Raw genomic sequence first — 23832 nt, 5'->3', positions numbered from 1 at the left:
CTCTTCCATTCTTCAGAACTCAAATGGTCACATTACTTGCATAATACTTTAGAGTATCAGAACAGACAACGAAACTACAAGCTGATTCTTTGAAAGAATCAATAAGATCGATAAACTTCTGGCCAAACTAATCCAAAAGAAGAGAGAGGACCCAAATAAATAAAATTATGAGTGAAAGGGGAGAGATCACGACTAACATCAAGGAAATAGAAACTATCATCAGAAGTTATATGCCAGTAGGTTATATGCCAATAAGTTAAGCAACTTAGAAGAAATGGATGCATTCCTGGAAATTTATAAACTTCCAAGACTGAATCAGGAAGAAACTGACAACCTGAATAGACCAATATCTAGTAATGACATTGAAGCAGTGATCAAAAACCTCCCAAAAAACAAGAGCACAGGACCTGATGGATTCCCTGGGGAATTCTACCAAACATTCAAAGAAGAAATATTCTCCTAAAGCTGTTTCAAAAAATAGAAACAGGAGGGAAACTTCCAGACTCTTTCTATGAAGCCAGCATTATCTTGATCCCCAAACCAGGCAAAGACCCCATCAAAATGGAGAATTTCAGACCAATATCCCTGATGAATATGGATGCCAAGATTTGCAACAAGATCCTAGCTAATAAAATACAACGGTACATTAAAAAGATTATCTACCATGACCAGGTAGGATTTATTCCTGGGATGCAAGGGTGGTTCAACATTCACAAATCAATCAATGTGATAGAACAAATCAATAAGAGAAGAGAGAAGAAACACGTGGTCCTCTAAATTGATGCAGAAAAAGCATTTGACAAGATACAGCATCCGTTCCTGATTAAAATGCTTCAAAGTATAGAGATAGAGGGAACATTCCTCAACTTCACAAAATCTACCTATGAAAAACCCACAGCAAATATCATCCTCAATGGGAAAAAGCTGACAGCCTTCCCTTTGAGAACAGGAACACAACAAGGATGCCCACTCTCACCACTGTTGTTCAACACAGTACTAGAAGTACTAAAACAGCAATCAGACAACAAAAAGAAATAAAAGGTATTCAAATTGGCAAAGAAGAAGTCAAGAAGTCACTCTCTCTCTTTGCAGATGATATGATATTTCATATGGAAAACCCAAAAGATTGCACCCCCAAACTACTAAAACTCATACAGCAATTCAGTAATGTGGCAGGATACAAAATCAATTGCTTGCTTATGCACTAACAATGAAAATACAGAAAGGGAAATTCGAGAACCGATTCCATTTACTATAGCACCAAGAACCATAAGATACCTAGGAATAAACCTAACCAAAGAGGTAAAGGATCTGCACTTGAGGGACTACAGAACACTCATGAAAGAAATTGAAGAAGACACAAAAAGATGAAAAAGCATTCTATGCTCATGGATCAGAAGAATAAACATTGTTAAAATGTCTATACTGCCTAGAGCAATCTATATTTTCAATGCCATCCCGATCAAAATTCCATGAACATTTTTCAAAGTGCTGGAACAAACAATCCTAAAATTTGTATGGAACCAGAAAAGACCCTGAATTGCTAAGGAAATGTCGAAAAAGGAAACAAAACTGGGGGCATCACGTTGCCTGATATCAAGCTTTACTAAAAAGCTGTGAATACCAAGACAGCATGGTACTGGCACAAAAACAGACACAAAGACCAGTGGAACAGAGTAGAAGTCCAGATATGGACCCTCAACTTTATGGTCAAATAATCTTCAATAAAGCAGGAAAAAATATCCAGTGGAAAAAAAGACAGACTCTTCAATGAATGGTGCTGGGAAAATTGGACAGCTATGTATAGAATGAAATTTGACCATTCTCTTACACCGTACACAAAGATAAACTCGAAATGGATAAAAGACCTCAATGTGAGGCAGGAATCCATCAGAATCATAGAGGAGAACAAAGGCAATAACCTCTTTGACATCGGCCACAGCAATTTCTTTTCATGACAGGTCTCCAAAGGCAAACAAAAGTGAAAATGAACTTTTGGGACTTCATCAAGATCAAAAGCTTCTGCACAGCAAAGAAACAGCCAACAAAACAAAGATGCAACCCACGGAATGGGAGAAGATATTCACAAATGACACTACAAAGGGCTGATATCCAAGATCTATGAAGAACTCCTCAAATTCAATACTCAAAAAACAGATAATCACGTCAAAAACATGTGCTAAAGACATGAACAGACACATCTCCAAAGAATACATACAAATGGCTAACAGATACATGAAAAAAAATGTTCATCATCATTAGCCAGAAGTAAGACTCAAATAAAAACCACATTGAGATACGACCTTACACCAGTGTAACCAAAATTAACAAGACAGTAAACAACATGTGTTGGAGAGGATGTGGAGAAAGGGGAACCCTCTTACACAAGTTGGTGCAGCCACTTTGGAAAACAGTGTGGAGATTCCTTAAGAAATTAAAAATAGAGCTACCCTATGACCCTGCAACTGCACTACTGAGCATTTACCCCAAAGATACAGATGTAATGAAAAGAAGGGCATTATGTACTCCAATGTTCACAGCAGCAACAGCGACAATCACCAAACTGTGGAAAGACCCAAGATGCCCTTCAAGAGACAAATGGATAAAGAAGATATGGTCCATACATACAGTGGAATATTATGCCTTCGTCAGAAAGGATGAATACCCAGCTTTTGTATCAACATGGACGGGGCTGGAGGAGATTATGCTGAGTGAAATAAGTCAAGCAGAAAGAGTCAATTATCATATGGTTTCGCTTATTTGTAGAGCATAAGGAATAACATGGAGGACAATGGGAGAAGGAGAGAAGTGAGTTGGGGGAAATCAGAGGGGGAGACCAACCATGAGAGACTGTGGACTCTGAGAAACAAACTGAAGGTTTGGAGGAGAGGGGGATGAGGGGTTGGTTGAGCCTGGTGGTGGGTATTATGGAGGGCACATATTTCATGGAGCAATGGATGTGGTGCATAAACAAGGAATCTTGCAAAACTGAAAAATTAAATTTTTTAAAAAAGAATATCAGAACAGTTTAACACTTAAATATATATCTTTTTAGACCTGCATGGCCTTAAAATAACCTTTTTCACCCCAAAGAAAGTTAGCTCAAGGAAAAATTTTCCATATATTTGTCTTTCCTTCTGTTCCTCATCCTTCTCATGCTCTCAACCATTTATTCTACAACCATTTACTAAATGTCTACTATGTGCCAGGACCTGGATGGCATATGAGATGGAGACAAAAATAATAAAACATTGACCTTGTGCTTAAGGAACTCCTATCTCGTGAGTGAGCAGAGTAAACTAACACTACTAGATATTTATATATACCTCAAGTATATATATGTATATACTATATATATAACTATTTATATAGTTACCTCTACATTGTACTTAATTTAATATTCATAAACCCAGTAGAAAGGGGGCAATATTTTCCCCATAATTAAAGCTGAGAGACCTAGGACTCAGAGGAGTCAGTAATCTGTATTAGTTCACAAAAACAATTCACATTACTATCAGTATTAATATCCTGAGGCTGAGGCATGGTAGATACATTAATATTAAAATGCAATAAAGGTAATAACATTTACTATCTGCAAGGCACCATGACAAAAGCTTTGTACAATTTGCCTCTTATTTTTCAAGCCAACTCCATGAGACTGTTATTCTTGTCAACATCTTGTACCAGCATGGTGCAATGATTAAAGGGCCAGACTGAGGTTTAAACCACCGGGTTCAAATCCTACCTCCATAACTTACTAGACATATGAATAACTGGGCGTTATTCAATCTCCCAGTGTCTAAAATCCCATTTGCAAAATGAAAAATAACATTACTCGATGATATGAAAATTAAATGAGTTAATACATTAAAATGCAATGTCCAGGGGAAGACATACTTCAGGAAGAGGAAAGAGCTCAAGTTGGATGAATCAGACTACATGATTTCACTTACATGAGGTATCTAAAACAGTCAAATACACAGAAGTAGAGAGAAGAATGGTGGTTGCTCGGGGTATGACGGGAGAGGGTGGGGGAAGGGAATGGGAAATGGGTTGTTGCTACTCACTGGGCATAAAGTTTTAGTTACTCACATTGAGTAAGCTCTAGGGATCTGCTGTACAATATTGTACATTTAGTTACTAATACTGTCCCGTGCACTTAAAAATTCAAGAGAACAGATCTCATGTTAGAGGCTTTGACCACAACAATAAAGTCTAAAAAATATGTAAAGAAATAAGGCAGAAAGAATATTATAATCTCTTCTGTTTCCTTGCACTATACTTTGCTAAATTTTTCTATGAATGAAGGAAGAAAGGGAAGGAGGGGAAAAGTTCCTTGTTTTTTTTTAATGGCCTGAAATTATGTTAAAAATATTAAGTAAAAAAAAAAATCAGGGGGCATGAAGTACAAAAGCGTGACAGTGAAAGATACTAAGTCCCAACATGTAGGCAGTTCTTATTCAAAACACACACACACAAACACACACACACACACCCTGCTTCATGGGACTTAAAATAACAAAACTGAAAAAGGTGGCATTTAAACAGTCTTTACTAAACCATTTTATTTTAAAACCGTTCTCTTTCTGGCTGACCTTGACATCACACAATGAAAGCAGTTACAAAGTAGAAGTCACTGCACCTGACTAGTCATTCACCTGTTCAAGGAGAAAAATCAGATTCTTCAAAATACCTTATTGAAACCAATAATCAATAACGGTTGCCTTTTATTAAAGAAAGTCTTTTTTTTTTTAAGATTTTTATTTATTTGACAGACAGAGATCACAAGTAGGCAGAGAGGCAGGCAGAGAGAGAGAAAGAAGCAGGCTCCCTCCTATGCAGAGAGCCCAATGTGGTGCTCGATCCCGGGACCCTGAGATCATGGCCTGAGCTGAAGGTAGAGGCTTTAACCCACTGAGCCACCCAGGCGCCCCAAAGAAAGTATTAATTAAACAGCTATCACAGCTCCGGAAGTTCTATATGGGTGGGCCTTGAGGGTATTAATTTGTCTGGGAAAGAGCTAGGGCTCTTGTCCTGAAGTAGTGTTGACAGACCCAAGTATATTATACTGAAGAAATCCTAACAATGCTCTTACTCCCACTTTACATTAAGATTGAGAAACACCAAGCTTTATTAAAAAGTAAAAACACCAAACTGTGCTGAGGACTGGGAAGGAAGACGAAGATGAGGAGATAGGGAGGGGGGTGGGAACCTAAACTCCAGGAAAGGCACGTGACCCAAGTGACTTTTGTTTTCACAAGAATTCCTTTGGAAATACTTTTTTTTAAACAATGACAAGAGTGAAGATGAATGTTTATCCTAGCTTCATAAAATGTGTAGTACAGTGCCTGTACCTACTGGTTTTGAGAGTCTCTTAATCTCTGAATATCTGATCTAAATAACTCAACTACAATTGGGGTAACTATGAAATAATTTCTAGTTTGTAGAAATTGGTGACTTTACCAAAAAGGTGCCTACGAGCATAAGACTATTTGCAAGTCAATCACCTCAAAAACACTAAATAATTGTTTTTCGTGAGAGGATTCATGCAAGTAGCAGAATGAATCACTGAACGAGTCAAGAGAGAACTGAGGCACTAGAGAAGGTCCCAGAGCCATGGGGCTGGCTTCCAGAGCTGCCGTGCTCATATTTTACAAATTACCAGAACATAAAATAATGTCCTTGATTTCATAAAGAGAGATTCAAACTATATTCAAGAAAAGTAAATTTAATAATTTAAAAGGAACCCCAAAATAATAAAATAAAATGACTCAGGTGTGGTGAGTCAAACCAACGTTTACCAAACACTAATGGAAGGACACTGCCCCACTGAAGATTTCTCCTTCTAACCCCTGGACAGGTGTCTCTGTCTGTATGCAGACTGCCTGCTCAGAGAGACTGGACATTCACTGGAGGAGTCTGTCTCACTGTTGGCTAGGTCTAAGTGTGGGTTAAAAGAAATAATGCAAACATATTTAAAATATAAAAGATGAACACAGAGGGACGCCTGGGTGGCTCAGTGAGTTAAAGCCTCTGCCTTCTGCTCAGGTCATGATTCCAGGGTCCTGGGATCAAGCCCCGCATCTGGCTCTCTGCTTAGCAGGGAGCCTGCTTCCTCCTCTCTCTCTTTCTGCCTGCCTCTCTGCCTACTTGTGATCTCTGTCAAATAAATAAATAAAATCTTAAAAAAAAAAAAAAAAGATGTACACAGACACATACTATCTGGTATTTTTAATTTTTCTTGATTTTCAAGAGCATTCTAGTACCTTGAAAATACTTTTGAATACTAACTCTGTCTGTTATCAAGCCTAACAGCCACTTAGCTTGGTCTGGGTTCCCCAGATTTGATAAGCATGAAGCATTCAGGACTGAGCTCTAGTTGTACCCTTCTGGAGACCTCCTTCTGGGCCTCTTCTTTAATCCTGCCAGAGCATCCAACTAAATTATGTCATTTTTTTCTCTGCCAGATTTCAGAGATTACTTGTCATTATCCCCCATGGGATTAACACAGTTTATTTACCACCTAGTACAAAGTAAATACTCTATTAAATATGTTAAATGAAAGAAGAGTATGTCAAATTCCTTACCTGCAGAATTTCCCTACAGCATTTCAGCAATGCTTTCAAAAAAAAAAAATGAGGTTTGGTAAGACATTCTTAGTGAACCTCCCCCCCAAAAAAAGCTCCTAGTAAACATCAGACTCTTTTCTAAATCTTTCTAAATCTTCACTTTAGCATTTTATAATTTTGCTAGAAATTAATGTATGTTAATCTATAACTCCAAGAGTTCATTCCCTTTGGAACAATTAAAGCATTGTTTGCCTATATGCCTGATCTCTGGATACCTCATCTTTATGACCTCTTAGGAATAAAAGAGAAAAAAATTACTGACTGTGGCTTTGAGTTCACATCTACAAATTCCTTTAATCCAAGCTGGATTAAGTCTTCTAGTTATTCAATTAAGCAAATAAATTTAACTATTAACCAAAGCAGTAGTTTATCTATATGCAGAGCTTAATGCTTATTAATAACGATTATTCTGAATGCTTAATACATCTAAATATTTGAAAATGGGTGTTATATTTAGAAAAATATAATTTTGAAAATGCTCCAGAACATAATGATCTCTTACACAGATGAAGATTAAGTAAATGACTGTGTAATTATCAAGTGAATATCACAAAATTATGTGTTTCTTTACCAACATTCATGTTTTTCTTAATTAAGGTTAAGGAGTTCATTTTTTAAAAATGAGCTCTTCCTCAATCTCAGCACCTGTTCTTTCATGATAAATAATGACCTTTACATTTGTAACTAGTTTATAATACCTTAGAAAAAGCAAATGAAATCACTGCCACACAACCTTTACTAAGACATTCTTGTTAGAGATGTATACATGTAGAAACTTTGTATTATATCAGATAAGGCCCCTTAATTCCACTTAATGTATTGGACTTTGTGCAGTAAGTTAAATATTGACAAGACATATTCATTCATAAGAATATCATTAGATCCTTTGGAGTTCACTCATGTTGACATTATTAAAGTTTCACTCATTTGTTCCTATTTATTTCACAGGAGGAGGTGGAAACAGATCCAAAAATAAAAGCGTATTGTTAGAATCCTGAGTTTTGTATACCATAATGAAAGACTGAACTGCAATTAAAGTTCAAATTGGCCAACTACTGACAACCAAGAGTAGGAGGACATCAAAAATTTGATGGAGTAACTTCCACTGCTTTCTGTCCAGACCTACATTTCAAGATTCAAATCACACTATGAAAATTTCTTATTTTCTCTCTCAGTTTAGCCGGGATCCAGGGATGGGAATCTAGGTAACTCATCCATCTGCTCTCATACTATCAGGCAAATTATAGCTCTACAGAAGGTTTTCCTGCTAACGTGCCAGGAAAACCTATTCAGTAGAGTCTGAGTAGCTCACCAACTCAAGATGTTGATGTCTGTCTACAATAGAGAGAAAATGGGCATAAAAATCAACTTAATCAAACGCAGGTACCAGCAATCGATCTGGTAGACTACAGGAATTTTAAAATGGGGGGGGGGGCACCTGGGTGGCTCAGTGGGTTAAGCCTCTGCCTTCGGCTCAGGTCATGATCCCAGGGTCCTGAGATCGAGGCCTGCATCAAGCCCCGCATCGGGCTCTCTGCTCGGCAGGGAGCCTGCTTCCTCCCTCTCTCTCTGCCTGCCTCTCTGCCTATTTGTGATCTCTATCAAATAAATAAATAAAATCTTTTTTCAAAAAAGGGGGGTAGGCAAAAGACACCATCTCTGTACCTTTAAAACTTAACAGTATGGTAGAGAACACAACCATATGAAAACACAATTACAACAAGAACATTAATAGCTAATATATATTGAGCCCTTACCAAGTATTAGGAACTACACTAAGCTTTTTTTTTTTTTTTTTTTTTTTAACATATAATGTATTATTTACTTCAGGGGTACAGGTGTGTGAGTCATTAGTCTTACACAATTCACAGCACATACCCTCCCCAATGTCCAGCACACAGCCACCCCATCTCTCCTCTCCCTTCCACTCCAGCACCTCTCAGTTTGTTTCCTGAGATAAAAAGTCTCTTACGGTTTTTCTCCCTCCCTGGTCCCATCTTGTTTCATTTTTTCCCTCCCTACCCATTACAACCCCCCACCCTGCCTCTCAAATTCCTCCTATCAGAGAGTACGCTAAGCTTTTAAGAGAAAAGTACTTACCAACTGACCCATCTAACAACACTATGAAGTTCTTCGTGAAGCCTGACTTGCTAGCTCCAGGCAGACTTCATCTGTACCCGTGGCACCTGTACTACTGGTGCACCTCGCTCAATGATAGATTCAGACCATACATGTGCACAGAAGCAGTAGAGAGAAACATGTAAGAAAGTGTGTCTGGGATAAGGAGAATGGTTTCACAGGTAGTAAGAGTTAGAGGGATGTACAAGATTAAAAATCTCATGGAACGGTAAACAGGAAAATCTGGCTGAAGCCAGACACAATTTGATTATTTTGTTTGCTTATTTTGTTTGTTACCACAATTTGGACTAGTGATCCTGCCACTTCATTGTTATGAAGAGTCACAAGCTGGCTTTGCTTGAATCATAGCCCCACTTTTCATATCCAGAATTATGTCAAAATAACATTTAAGAATCAGAGCAACCTTAAGATCTTAACTATTTTTAAAATTCCATATATTTAAGACCATCTTTTAAAACTTATCGTATAATACATTTGTATAAAGTTTTCTCTCTTAAATTTACAACAAGATCCATAATGGATTTTTTAAAAAATCCTAAACTACCAGGATTTAACTGTTACAGAACATGAAAGGTGGATTGAATACTAAGAAGAGAGCAAGATGAATTTCAAATTCCAAACACAAGTTTTATCCAGGAAAAAGATTTACTGAATTTTGAAAACTGGAATCAGGGAGGACTTCAAGTTCAGGAAAAATTCATCAGGCCTCTTTCCAGTAGGGGTGAAGTAGGGCTCTCCAGGCCCCTGCCATCTTGCTTCAATTCCAAATTCAACGACAAAGATGCAACTACTAAATCACAAGAATCCCTCTTCCCAAGCCTCCATGCCAGGAAAGAGCAGATACTAGAGCATCAGTGGCATCAGAGAAGAGCACAGACCACAACAGAAGTTTGCACTCCAGCCACTTCAGTATCATGGGTCAACGTGGTACTCTAAGTGCATCCACAGAAGTCCCTGATTATTTTTCAAACGAGTCAACTTCCATTTTTTTTGGATTTGCACGCCTGATGAAGGATTTGCCTTTGTCCCAGGTACTGAGAACACGGTCAGGCTTAGATGTCTTAAGTGGACTTAAAAATACCTATTTTCCCCCAACTACTTTACAACATTTGAAATCACAAACGTGAATCAGAAGTAACCCTAGAGAACATTTCATTAACCCAATCCATGGCACAAATTTTCTACAATATGACATCTCTGACGTGTATGTCAATCCACTCTCGGCTCAGAACTACTCACCAGAGTTACACTGTTTTTACCTACATAGGAAACATTTGCTGAATGACCGCAGTGTGCTAGGCACTATTCTAGGCACTGGTTAGAACGAGGTAAACAAAGCCTGCTTCCATGGAGGTTACATTTTATGGCAGGCAAACAAAGAACGCAAGTATCAGAGAAAAACATGACAGAATAACAAAGCAAGGAGAAAAAATAAAAAGTAAAAAAAATAATAAAAAATGGGAATAAAAGTAGGGTTAGGAAGTAGCAGCAGTGGGAGGCTGTAACTTAAGACAACCATGGAAGTACACAGATGAGGGAATGATGATATGCAGGCAGTGTTTTCCCAGAAGAGGAATTAGACTAAGCAAAGGTCTGGAATGATAATTTTTATGTCCCTAGCGGCCAGGGTAGCTTAGAGCAGGAGTAAAGAAAAGTAGTAGAGAAGAAGGTCCAGAACAGTGCAGTGCTACAGGCCACTGGCGTGTCCTGAGACAGCTGGGGAGTGACAGAGGGCAGCACTCTGACTAGCACCGAGGTGGCATGATCTTATTTATATCTTGTAAGAATCACTCCAGCTGTCAAGTGCAGAAAAGACGACAGAGGTGTCAAGGAAGAGGCAGGGTGAACAGTTAGGAGACTTGCAATGCTCCAAGTGAGAGATGTCATTTTAGATCAGGATGTTAAAAGAAGAAGTGATGAAAAATAGATCCTACCCATAATTAGAAGACAGACTCAAAGATTTTCAGGCAGGGGCACCTGGGGGCTCAGGGGGTTAAGCCTCTGCCTTTGGCTCAGGTCAGGGTCTCAGGCCTGGGATCGAGCTCCACATCGGGCTCTCTGCTCAGCACAGAGCCTGCTTTCCCCCGCTCTGTCTCTCTGCCTACTTGTGATCTCTGTCTAATAAATAAATAAAATCTTAAAAAAAAAAACCCAGATTTTTAGGCAGATTGGATGTGGGACATAGGTAAAAGTCAAGGAGGACTCCAAGGCTTTGGACTCAAACACGAAGAATGCCCTCCCCTGGTATGTGGAAGATGGGAGGCAAAGTAGGAAGCTGGATGAGAAGATGGGCTCAAGAGTCTGTAGATCAAGAAAGAGGTCTGGGTGAGATTCTAGATAGTTGTCAGCAAACACAAGGCATTCCAAAAGCCATGAGCCAAGTTAAGAGCAACAAAGGAGTGACTGTGAACAGAGGAGAGGAGAGCTCCAAGAATAAGCCCCCCACTCCAAGAGAAGGGCTTGCCAATAAGTGTTATGAAAGATGAAAGAGAATTTCAAAGGAGACTGAGAAGGAACAGGCCTAAGGAAAAAGAGGTAGAGCGTGGCATCCTTGAAACCAAAGAAAGTATCTGGGGAAGGCATGACGTAATGTGTCAGTGCCTGCGACAGGTCAAGTAAGAGCAGGTCCAAAAATGGTCTCTGGGACGAGCAACACAGGGCATGGCCATCTTAACGAGAGCGACACTGGTGAAGTGGGAAGGGCAAAACCTGTGGGGAAAGGGGTCCCAAAAGAAAGAGAAGGGAGGAACTCAAGAGAAGGAATATATGCAGCTGTGTCAAGTCAAGAAAAGGAGATAAACAAGACAGTAACTGAAAGATGAAGTAAGGTAGAAAGGATTTCCTTAAAGGTGGCGCCAACCTTTGTTGCAACCTTGTGCATGCTTATGGGAATGATCCAGTAGAAAGGGAAAATGTACACAATAAAAGAGGGAAATAGCTGGAATGACAGTTGAACCGGAAAGAGAGAGGAGCTCTCAGACCTGAGTGCGAGGGTGCACTGACAGAAACTCGGACAGGGCATGCGGAGGAACTGAAAGAAAGTAGAGCGTTTGGCTGGGAGCAGGCAGAAACATCAGAGGATGCAGGGGAGACGGGGAGTTCGTAGACGTTCTCGTTCTGTTTTTCTCAGTGATAAAATAAGCAACATCCTTTCCTGGGTACATAAAAGAATAAGATCCTAGAAATGTACATGGAATCTCATTAATTCATAAAAGGAGATAAAAGTTAGGGGGAAAATACATTTAAGCAACTTTCAGATGATTAGATTCTTTATAACGTTTTGATCGTTTCTTAAAAACTTCATTCCATAGAATATAGAGGTAAAATCTCATTTGGAAAAAAAATAATTGTCATCAGAGTCTTTTGTTATATATGTGTCTGTGTATTTTGAAACAAAAATCCGAATTCCAGGTAAAGCTATATTAATAAATATATAAAGGCAATTGTAACAAAATTTAAAAAACATTTTGTCACATGTTAACTACATATACAATGTTATGCCTTCTTTCAAACTCCAAGTCCATTCATGATTTTTTATTTAGTTGTATGTAGTTGTTAATCAGATTCTATTCTTTAGGTTGTTTGTGGATTTGTATGTATCCCAGATGCACATGGTTTCATATTAATGGCAATGTAATGTTCTACCACATAATTATTTCCTAATCACTAGGCACTCAGAGATTTTCCCCATTTTTTATTATTATTATCTTATAATGTATTATTTGTTTCGGGGTACAGGTCTGTGATTCATCAGTCTTACACAGTTCACAGCACTCACCATAGCACAGGCCCTCCCTAGTGTCCGTAACCCATCACTCCCATCCCAACCCTAAGCAACCCTCAGTTTGTTTCCTGAGATTAAGTGTCTCTTATGCTCTTATGGTTTGTCTCTCTCTCTCTCTTTTTTTAAGAGGGTATGGGCAAGTGGGGCGGTAGGGGGAGGGAGTCTGAGGGAGAGAGAGAATCCTCAAGCAGACTCCACTGAGTCCCAAGCAGGGTTTGATCCCAGGACTCCACCATCATGACCTGAGCTGAAATAAGAACGGCCGCTCAACCAAATGAGTCACCCAGGTGGCCCTCCCCCAGCTGTTGGTTGTTTTGGGTTTTTTTAAATATTTTATTTATTTTTTCGAGAGAGATCATAAGTAGGCAGAGAGAGAGGAGGAAGCAGGCTCCCCACCAAGGAGAGAGCCTGATGTGAGGATGAATCCCAGGACCCTGGGGTTATGACCTGAGCCGAAGGCAAAGGCTTTAACCCTCTGAGCCACCCAGCGCCGCACCCCCCACTGCAGTTGTTTTAAATTACAGATTGTACATCTATAAATATCCTCATGCAAACAGAGTTTATTTCCTTATACTATAATCCCTCAAGTGAAATTTCCAGATCAAAAAGTATCAGCAGTTTACAAATGAACTTCAAAAACACCGACCTTGCATTATTGACTTCTGTACTGCAGTGTTTAATTTGGTACTAATATATGTCAATAATTCGAAATAGGTTTGTTGAATTAGTGAACAAAAGAGCAAATGAATGAAACATGTTAAACATGTCAGGATACTATGTAGACTATTCTCTACAAAAAATTATTGCAGGAGCACCTGGGTGGCTCAGTTGGCTAAGTGTCTGCCTTCAGCTCAGTCATGATCCCAGGCTCCTGGGATCAGGAAGCCCGTTTCTCCCTCTCTCTCTGCCCCTTCCACTCTGCTTGTGCTCTCCCACACGCAAGCGGTCTCTAACTGACACATAAAATCTTTAATAAAAATTTTAAAGATTTTAAAAAATTATTCCATTTTCCAACCAGAAAAGCTCTTCCTAGGGTACAACTAGCCAAGTTGTTTCTAATTTGCTCATTTAGTATGATGTAACCTTAATTATAACTTCAAATTATTAACAAGGTTTAACATTTGGCTAAGAGTTTATTCACTAATTGCATTTACTTTGCTGTTAAACAGTCTATTTAATATGTTATGAGCATATTTTTTTCTGTTAAACAAATGTACCACAATATTTTTTCAATCTGTCATCTTGCTTTTAAAACCCCTAAAGGTTTTAAGGATGCCTAAGCGGCTCAGTCGGTTAAGTATCTGCCTTGGCCTGGGGTCATGATCCCAGGATCTGAGGATCGAGTCCCGGATCAGGCTCCTTGCTCAGCAAGAAGCCTGCTTCTCTCTCTGCCTGCCATCTCCCCTGCTTATGCTACCTTTCTCTCTGACAAATAAACAAACAGAATCTTAAAAAAAAAAAAACAAAAAACTCTAGAGGTCTTAAAAATTATAATGAACCATATCACTGATAAAATCACTCCATTCCTATTTTTTAAACTTTAATATCATAATACCTTACAATATTGAGACTAAATTTCATTTACATTTTTATTCATACTATTTCCTTTTATCAATTATTTAATAATTCTTTTACCTGTTGTCTTATCTGATTTGTTGAATACTAAATCCAAATAGCTGGACCTATTGCTGAAATTGTCATTCTATGCTACTCATCTCTTTTCTGACTTTAATAACATATTATTGCCATATAATAAAGTATTATATATTTAGAGTAATTTTTATCTAGTCTTTCATTACCGCTCCCTTAACCTCATCACCATTCCTTTGACAATCAGTTTTAGAATCCTACAAAGTATCTTACAAGGATTTTAATTACATACATGTAATTAAATTACATGAAATACATTAAATCCATCTACTTACCTAGGAAATATCACTATGACTATTCAAACTTCCACAATCAAGAACTGGATTTTTCATCTAATGGAGAGGTAGGGCACACACAGGTCCTTGATCAGAAACCCAGATTTGAATTTCAGCACTGTCATGAACACTGATAATGTATCAAACTTCTCTACACTTCCTTAAATTCACTTGAAGTATGGAAAATATGAACCTTCTTGGTTAATGAGTGAATACACATAAAACACAAGCACACACAGGCATAAAGGAAGAGCTTTGCTTCAGGATCTCTCTACTGTCCTTTGACTTTTTAAAATACTTCTAATAAGCTGCCTTTAAGTAAGCATTACGCCCTAGGAAATGAAGATTAGGGATTTTCAGAAAGAGATTATTCAAGAAAAAATGACACACTGTTAGAATTCTAGGTTTTTGGATGAATTTTAACACTGGAATCATTTAAAAGAGACAAGTACATGAAATAATAGTAAACTTCTAAAATTCTACATATTTTCCTCACATAGGAGTGAATAAAATGAAAGATTCTGTAAGAATTCCCAAAAAGCTTTCATTCAACAGGCCCAAGAAAGGACAGGAACAGTTTTGGGTTTTGTGTTTTCTGCATCAGAAACTTCACCTGCGGCACCAACTTCACTACCGGGTGGGCGAGACGGCCTGTGAGCCCTGCATGACCTCTGAGATGCACGTGCCACTTACCTGCAAAATCACAGGCGGTGGGGTTACAGTGAGTTCACTAGTCCGAAAACAGTGGAATGAGGAAAATCAGAAGCCATTTCCTTTATGATTTTATAGTAAATATTAGAATTAGGTGCTTGGCAGTAACTTCTTCAGATCTTACCCTAATGTTAATTTATAATGATGCCTGCATTTCCAGAATCTGTGAAGTCCGCTGTCAGGTGTGCCTGCAACTCGTTTTCAGTCATCATACTTTTCTTTCAGAACTACAAGCAGTTGCTAAATGAAAACTAAATGGTCAGTGTTTAGTCCTTGAATATGATGCATGCAATTTTGGTTTCCAATTTTCTCTGTTGTAAGGAATAAGCGTATGACATAGAGTCATAAACTAAGCCCCAAAATACAATAATGGAGTTTTATATGAAAGCTTCCATTACTAAAATTCTTTTTACTACAAGGCTATTACTTTCAAGTTTTTATTAAAACTATTCATTCTTTGTCTCTTAAGAAGCATATATATCTTTTCCACTGGGAACTGAACTATTTTGTCTACAAACAGGAACAGAAAATATTACATAAAATATTACATTATAGACATATCTAATAGCACAGCTCCAGCTGGTCTCTTACCACTAGCCAATATTATACCCTAACAAATAGGTTCCCAGTTGGACTACCTTCTTATCCAAGTCCTATACCTCTGGAGGGAAAACTGCTTGCTCTCCTCAATGCTTTGTATTTATCCCCTTCTCCCTTTCCTCACCAGAAAACTATCCTCTCAGAGGACCTATGTTTATAAGCTTCTCCAAGACCCAGTTCAAAACTTCTCCAGTCTTGCTAAACTGTACATAATTTCAAATAAACACTTGAAAGACAGTACTGTTCTGCTTTCAAATTACTCATTCTTCCAAATTTGTTCAATGCATACTATGGAATTTTTACTCATCTGTTAATAGTTATGATAAACATTAAGATCTAATAATAATTTTATTTCCCCTAACTGCAAAATGTTGGTAGGGTGACGACAGAGATGGCTACACCTGATAACACAGCTACTGTTTTCCTGATACCCAGGTACCTGTACATGCATGAGCTCATGTACTTTCTACAGCAACCCTGTTTTCTAAGTGCTATCATAACACTCACTCTAGAGATGTGGAAACTGAGGCACACAGTGGTAATGTGCCAAGGGTTACACAGGTCATGTGTGACTATTTAACAAAACAGTGATGCTTTCCCTTGCCAGGTACTGTGAAAGCAACTTAGAAATAAACTCATTTAATCCTCAAAACTATCCTAAGAGGCAAGTATCATCCCCATTCTTCCAATGAGGATACTGAAGCACAAGACTTACCATGACCTCCCGAGTCGTTAAGTGGCCAGCCAGGGTCTGAGCCCAGGCAGTGCAGACCAGATGCCTTAAGCTTCACCAGGCTACTCCACTTTCTGAATTAACAGTGCAGCAATCAAATGTGGATCTGAGGTTTCTAAGTGTTAAACTATAGCAACATCCTGTTGAGAATTATATTTATGTGTTCTTTAGTTTTACATATTCGGTCCACATATTTCTTTTAACATTATTTATTTGAGAGAGCAGGAGGGAGTAAGTGGGGGAGTGGTGGAGGGAGAGAATCCGCAGGTAGACTCCCTTCTATTAGCAGAGCCCCACGGGGTGCTTGAGCCACAACCCATGAGATGATGACCTGAGGTGAAAGAGAGTTGGAAGCTTAACTGACTGAGCCACCCAGGTGCTCCTACATATATTCTTTATCTACATTCTTTAGTATACACATTTAAGAGCTTAATATATAAAAATTATGGTACTAAGTGCGGTGAGAGGACTTAAATACTATTAATACCTTATTAGTTAATACCAGGAGTTTCTGGTCTATCAGTAGAAAAGAGCCATGGCCAAAAACCATAGGACAAAGAATGATGCAGTTAAACGCCATAAATACGGCTCAAAGAAAGTATTAATGTTTAGCAAAGGCCAACGAAGAACGTTTTCATGATAAAGCTGGACCTGGAAGGAAGGGTAAACATCCTACAGATACTTTTTTTTTTAGATTTTATTTATTTATTTGACGGGGAGAGAGAGAGCACACATGCACAAGGAGAGGGAGCAGCAGAGAGAGAGAGGGAGAAGCAAGCTCTCCATGGAGCAGGGAGCCTAATTCAGGGCTTGATCCCATGTCCCTGGGATCATGACCTGAGCTGAAGACAGACACAAACCCACTGAGACACCCAGGCACCCCAACATCCTACAGATACTTCTATCATAGGATTAACAACACATCACTGTGATCTCATGTTTTTCTTTCCCAGTAGACTTAGGTCTTTTAAAAACAAGGAACTATTTTTATCTTCATCTCTCTAGCACTCAACAAAGTCATCACTCAGAAAATGGCTATGTGAAGAGGGTAGAGAGAATGTTATGGAAAAGCCCATTCCAAAAAGAGAGCGTAAGCTTAAAGAGAAAAGCAGAAAAGGAATTTTTAAAATCTTAGTTGCTGTACCACAGGCAGTATCTCTGTGCAGACCAAGTCCCGGGACCCCATTTTCACCGCATTCCATGAGAATGCAGCCCCTCTACGGGGATTATGGAGCTGCTAGATTGTACAACACAACAGGCCTGATTACAGGCATCCCTGGTCACACGTTCTTGGCATGGGAAAGAAATGTCCTAAGCAACTCTGCTTTTCTCCTTGCCACTCCTTGATATGCTGTGGCTGTACTCTTTTTTTTTTTAAAGATTTTATTTATTTATTTGACAGACAGAGATCACAAGTAGGCAGAGAGGCAGGCAGAGAGAGAGGAGGAAGCAGGCTCCCCGCTGAGCAGAGAGCCCGATGTGGGACTCGATCCCAGGACCCTGAGATCATGACCTGAGCCGAAGGCAGCGGCTTAACCCACTGAGCCACCCAGGCGCCCCATGTGGCTGTACTCTTGAAGAACTCATTTTAAGAGTTTATATTTTAAAATTTAACATCCACCTAATATCATGGAAAATAATTATGCTAGTTATATAATAATATTATATTATTATAATATAAAATAATTATGCTAGTTTCAGAGAGAAGGGACAGTACCACAGAGCAGTTGAGCATGGACAGACTCCAAAGCCAGACCTCTTGGGAGCCAACTGAGGCCCCACCACTCAGAAGCTTTATGACCACGAGAAAACTACTTCCTCTCTTTCTGCCTAAAACATCTTCATCGTGAAAAGAAAAAAAAAATGATATGGTCCCACCGGGCTATTATGAGGATTATGTGAACCTATGCAAAGCATTGAGCAGAGTGCCTGCCACAGAATAAACATGGAACAAGAGTTAGGTATTAATCGATTGCCCATTCACATCGGGCCCTGCAGAGTAACTGTTCATACTCCCCTCCCCACCCAGTGCAGGCCAGATATGATGAAATCAGGGACAGAATGCTGATGCTGGCACACAATGGTGCGTGCCCTCCTGCCCCCCCCCACCACCACCACACTGCTGTAGTGCTGTGAAATAAAATTCCTGCCATGTGGCTTCTGACACATGCTGCAAACCCCACCGCTCCAAACAGTGGTGCTAAGGCCCAAGTATAAAACATGCAGTACTCCCAGTGAAAGTTTAGAAGTATCTATAAAACTTAACTCTTTTTTCTTGACATCCAGGGAAATTAAATTTTAATTTGTGGAAAAAAAACATTTTGGGGTTTCCAGAGAGTACAGATTTTCCACGACAACAGAAGTTTTCTCCACAGAAGTGTTGCTACAACCTACTCTGAAGGTCAAAAGGAAAAGAAAGTTAAGAGGAATGAAAAGAGTTTTAGAGGGGGCACCTGGGTGGCTCAGTGGGTTAAGCCGCTGCCTTCGGCTCAGGTCATGATACCAGGGTCCTGGGATCGAGTCCCGCATCAGGCTCTCTGCTCAGCAGGGAGCCTGCTTCCCTCTTTCTCTCTCTCTTCCTGCCTCTCTGTCTACTGTGAAATCTCTCTGTCAAATAAATAAATAAAATCTTTAAAAAAAAAAAAAAAAAGAAAAGAGTTTTAGACAGGAAGGATGGATAAAGGAACCAAGTATGATCAGAAAAAGAAAAGGAAAATAGCCTCCTGGGCTTTTCAGTAAGAAAGCAAAGACTGCTTGCTCTTTGAGATCTACGAGCAGGTTCTATATCATCAGATGTGTTAAAGTCAAAGGCATCAACGTCAAGGTAGTCAACTTAAACTGTGTTCTGACTTTGAACTTAAATACAGACAGAAATATGGACGGATGAAAAAGTAGTGTCTTAGACTGAAGTCACATGAACAACTTCATAGAACACATGTTAACAGGCTTCTCTGTCATCCTACTGACAACTCACTGGAAGAGGGTTTTGCCACACTACTAGGCAAACATAATTAGGTCATAATCCTCCTTGTAACTCTGCCACCAGGCAGAAAAGTAGAGTGGGTGGAGCACATACAATGTGTCTGAAACAAACAGAGGAAGTAAAACAAAGCTTTCCTTTGCATGTCCGTTTCATGCTGGTAAATCCAAATTGATGGCAAACAACAAAAATAAAATTACATCAGCTGATATTTTAAAAGCCTGGTTGATTCTAACTAATTCTGTTTACCTAAATTCTTTATTGACTTTAATCTCAGTACTGAGTGAGTTTTGTTGTTGTTGTTGTTTTTAAGATTTTATTTATGTATTTGACAGACAGAGATCACAAGTAGGCAGAGAGGCAGGGAGAGAGAGAGAGGGAAGCAGGCTCCCTGCTGAGCAGAGAGCCCGATGTGGGGCTCAATCCCAGGACCCTGAGATCATGATGTGAGTTGAAGGCAGAGGCTTAATCCACTTAACCACCCAGGTAACCCCCCCCCCCAGTGAGTTTTTGATCAAACAAGACTTTACATTCGCTTTGCATCAAAGAAAAAGATTTCAAAGTGCTATCTGAATAAAAAAAAAAGTTTTATTTTTAGAAATATTACTCTTATAACAGACTGATTATAAGGAACAATACGCAGCCACAAACTGTGTACCAGTAGAGGGAGTATTGGGACGGGAAAAACTGATAAAGATCTAAGATTAATTCAACAAACCCAATGCTGTATAATTAATGTCACTTCTCAGTAAAGGTTTTAAACACTGGTGAATATCTGAATTTAGACACTTCTTGGTACTTGCTACACAGGCACTAAGTCACTGCTTATAAGGAGCAGTGCAGTAAATGCCAACACCATGGAGAAAGGACTAAATGAGACAGTCTGGTCCCAGAACTCAACTCACGACAAGAACAAAATAAACCAGAGGAACCAAAGGGTACCTCTGGTGAAAACAAAAGTCTAAAGAAACGCCCTATTCAACCAGGCACTTGGTCAGCTGATTTTGTTATAAAAAGAAAACAAAATCAAACACTGATACCCAATTTCTGAGGTTTCTTTCACCATACAACTCATTTAATACAGACGAACAACTATACTCTACTGTTTAGTTATCTTTAACCTTTTTCAAAGGTTTCTGTTGAAGCCTCCCCACCCCCGCACTCTTCCTACTCCAGTAACTAATAGCCACTTACTATACTTGACCCACCCTGCAGTAACCATCTCAGCAAAGAATTTCTAATACTACAAATTCATAGAGGTAAAAAGGTTTGCGGAAGAAATTAGAGTTTAAAAACAAAAGGGTGGGGAGAAAAAAGACCAGACACAAAGGATGTTTAATCTGATCGCATCATTTATAGCTTAAAACTTCCCATGACTGTCCCTATATAGATACTGTCAAAGAATCCCTATTCAGCATAAACCGCCCCCACCCCCGAAACATCATTCTAGTTTCATGAGGGCCCATCACCACCCTTCATTCACTTTGAGCTTCTACAACTGTTTTTTTATGCCTTTACACTTGCTGTTAATGCTACCGTAAATGCCCAGTAGAGTAATACAAGCAAAAGACTCTGAGTGGTTTTTTAATCCTTTGTACCAGTGACCTTGTCATTTAACTGATATAAACTGTTTCTACATCCAGCAAAAGTGGACCTGTTTCTCATCTACTTCAGAGTTAGAATAAATGAAATAACATACGTAAAGTAATGCAGGATGCCAAGTAGAAACTAAAGCACTAAATATTCGTTCCTTTTCCCAGCTACCTCTACATCTCAACTCCTACCTACCCTTTAAACCCCATTTTAAATACATGTTTGTAAAACCTTCCATGTGTTCAATTTACTCCCCCCACCTCAAAAAGAATCAACAGCCTATTCTTCTGGCTCATAGAGAAACTTCTATTGTATTTTAATTGTTTGTTGATGGTCTTTCCATTCTATTAGAGAATGAACACCTCCAGGGTGGGATTTTTATCTAGTTACTGCCTACTCCAAATCTGACAGAATCAATAATGTAAGCTTAATTAGCATTTGTTGAATAAATGAATGATCGCATTAAAGTATTAGAAACTAAAACCCTTAGATGGCCTTTCAAATATTTTGATAGTAACACTTTTTTAAAGAGCAGTCCTATGTTAAAATGGTACCCTAACAGAAATGGAATTATTTTTTTAATGTTTCTGCTCACTATTCCAAACAGTAAGTGCCTCCTATAGGCTAGGAATACCCATCAGTGAACAAAATGAACAAAAGCCCTGTCCCTATGGGCTTATATTTACTACGGGTAAATCTGTGGAAGAGTTTATAACAGCAAATTTGTCTGAAAAAAATAGCAAAAGCCACATTTTGTTATTCATCAACATCACTAAGTATCAAAAAGACCAAACAAAAACAAAAATAAAAACAAAACAAAAAACACCAAACTTCCCATAAAATTTAATTACTCAAAAAAAAAAAAAAAAGGCATGAAATTCACCCAGATTTAGTGTACTTAAGCAAGCAAAACTGATTTAGTGTCTCCCTAGCGCACCCCCCCCCAAAAAAAAGCTCATGTTAAGGACACATTTCCTTGTAACTAAAAATAACTGACTTCTCCTTTGGGAGGTGAGTAATCCTTGTGAGTTTTAAGGATTTTACATGTACAATTACATGCTTTGTATAATCCTAATTCAAAATGTGGTCTATTTCAAAGCTTATTCATGACTTTAGCATTCCTCATTTTATAAGTAAAGAAGGCCTATGTACTTCGTATCAGGGTTTCTATTCTAAGAGTGTCTTGCTGACAGATGGGTCTCACCAGGACCATGTCTCAACTGGGATGAGGAGTCAGGCAAGCCACCCAGGTGTCAAAGAACAAGGATGTGAGATACACACGTGTCTACAGTTCCCGCACATCAACCTTTCCAATCTTACCTCCTCTTCATTCTCTTTGTTGCAACCACCTTGGACCCCAAGCTTAGAAGGTCCTTTCTGCATCTCTGTTAAAACACTATTCATGTGTCAACATACCATTTCTCCAAGGAAGAGCTTCCGGCTTCCTTCTCTTAGGATAACTGCAGCCTTTTTGAATGCATCAGCCGTCTCTCCCTGACAGATCTTCTCAGGGAGCCTCGCAAATTCTATCTGGATTATTCCTACCCTGCTACTCTTACTGGATTTAAATCCTCCTCACCATTCTGCTACCCACAACAGGGGCTCAATTTTCCCTGCAGATAAAGAGTAAACAGAGTATCCAAATACCCAATACTTGTCACACCTAAACTCTAGGAAGCTTCATTCAAAGATCTCTGCAAAACATTATCCAATTTCAAAATCACAAGATTCACTCTTACTGAACAAATCTTGCCACCTAAAATTGTTATTTCTAGGTCAGAAGGAACAATAAACATGGTTCATGCGTCCCAAGCAGAAAACAGGGAGAAAAGAAAGTTATTTATCGAAGGGTCCTGAAGGCACAGGTAGTTCCTCTACAAAGAGGTTTCATTTCAACTGTACTTTTTGGTCATTTTGGACTTTAATGTGCCAACTTAATATTTTACTGAGAGACTGACCCTGCTTCCCTAATTAACAGTACAATAAACAAAAGTCAGTAATGACAGATTTGGGATATAAAGTGCAGTGAGCTAGAGTTTGGTCTCATGGTTCCTAAACAGGGAATAGTATAAATGGGGCTCACTTGCCCTTAAAGACTATAAGGAAGGGGGTGAAAAACATAGTATGTCAAGCAGTGAATGGACAAATCATTAGGAGTCCCAGGTTTAAAGAGTTTTTATCAAGCGCCAGCCATAGGGGGAAAAAAAAATAACTTCAACAGCACTCTAAAGGAAACAAACTGACTTATAAAGTGAAACACTTAAAAAGCATCAGCAGCATGTCTTAGAAAAATTACTAGATTTACATCCCCCTACTTTCCCTCAAAAGTGCTTTCTAATAATACCGAGCACATTCCAAATAGCTTCTGTCTGCCAAGAACTTGCCAATTGTACCTCCCCTGCTCAGCAACCAGGGTGAAAAATCAATGCCAAGGGAACCTTAATCCTTTCATTTTTGAAGTAATTGCAAACATCTATCTTGCTGGGCATTTATCCACAGGGGGAGTGGCTCCTAAATGAATTTAATAAGTGAACATGACCTTTAATAGATAATTTGGTTCCCAATGGAAAGAGAGGCAAAGCAAAAAAGAATGGGTGGATATGGATTTAAAGAAAAACGTTAGAAAAACACAGAGAGAAAAAAAAAAAAAAAAAAAGAAAAACACAGAGGAAGGAATTCATTTGGGAAAATATATGAAAGCAAGAGGCAACAAAACAGTGATGGCAAAAGAAAAAAAA

The 23832-nt window shown here is 38.8% G+C and overlaps 1 protein-coding gene across 2 annotated transcripts in view; it reads right to left on the bottom strand.

The window, feature by feature from the left end:
- Positions 1 to 23832, bottom strand: part of SLC2A13 (solute carrier family 2 member 13) — a 378234-nt gene that overhangs the window by 353174 nt on the left and 1228 nt on the right. The gene's annotated exons all lie outside the window — the stretch shown is intronic.

Source organism: Mustela putorius, unplaced genomic scaffold, assembly GCF_011764305.1.
Source record: "Mustela putorius furo isolate JIRA1106 unplaced genomic scaffold, ASM1176430v1.1 tig00537227_pilon_pilon_pilon, whole genome shotgun sequence".
NCBI classification, from domain to species: Eukaryota; Metazoa; Chordata; class Mammalia; order Carnivora; family Mustelidae; genus Mustela; species Mustela putorius.
The sequence above is the reverse complement of the archived record's forward strand: the minus strand, read 5'-3'. Positions and strand labels throughout refer to the sequence as shown.